The sequence below is a fragment of the Olea europaea genome, chromosome 21, assembly GCF_002742605.1.
Source record: "Olea europaea var. sylvestris chromosome 21, O_europaea_v1, whole genome shotgun sequence".
Taxonomy (NCBI): Eukaryota; Viridiplantae; Streptophyta; class Magnoliopsida; order Lamiales; family Oleaceae; genus Olea; species Olea europaea.
The window spans coordinates 17,493,684-17,494,622 of record NC_036257.1 but is presented as its reverse complement, the minus strand read 5'-3'; positions in this window follow the sequence as shown (position 1 = coordinate 17,494,622).

Sequence of the window (939 nt, the reverse complement as noted above, 5' to 3'; positions counted from 1 at the left end):
AGAGAATAGAGAAAACTCAATAAACTTTTTGTGTGTATTATTGAAAATCAAAACCCTATATTTATAGGTAAGAATCAAGGATACAATGGTAATAATTTTTAAGGCTACATGGGTACAAATGTCATTTACCAATAAACTTTAATGGACTCTAATTCTGAATTCAATTCCTTATCATTCAATTCAATATTACTCATATAAACACAAGTTACACAATTTTTTATTTTTTTTTATATTTTTTTTTCTGATTTCATATTTTCTCACTTCATTCTCAATTCAATTTTTCCTCTTTTTGCTATTTTTTGTTTATACCTTCTAATTTCTTTTTATACAAATGGATCCCAATAGCTATGTTGATGCTATATTTGGTGGAGGTAATACACCATTGAAACTACAATCTACGTATTCTATGTTCAACAATGATTTTACCAGTCTTAATAACATCCCAATTCTCGATGATTTCTGGATTGAATATTTGCATTGGAGTAGTAATCCAATTGATTTGGATGACATAGATGAAGTAGGACTTGATGCAATCGATACAAGAGGTAAGCGAAAATTCAAACTAACTCAGAAATGTTGTAAACATTTCAAATTGGTTTCCATAGATCTTCTAGTAGACGGACATAGGAATCCAAAATAATATGTAAGTATTGCCGGATAAAATTGGCACGATAAAAGGAATCAAAACTAACCACCTCAACATGCATTACAAGAAATATTTGGCCAAATATAGAGTTATAGGTCAAACACAAATATACTTTCATTTCGGTACTCCTTGTAGTACTAGTTCTACTACACTCAGCACATGGATATTGGAATGGTCAAGTCCATAATTAGTGCTGAGTTGCTGCTAAGTATAGTGGACAACAAATATTTCAAGAATTCGTGCAATATTATCTTCAACCAACGTCCATTCCAGAAAGTAGAAACGATTTTTTT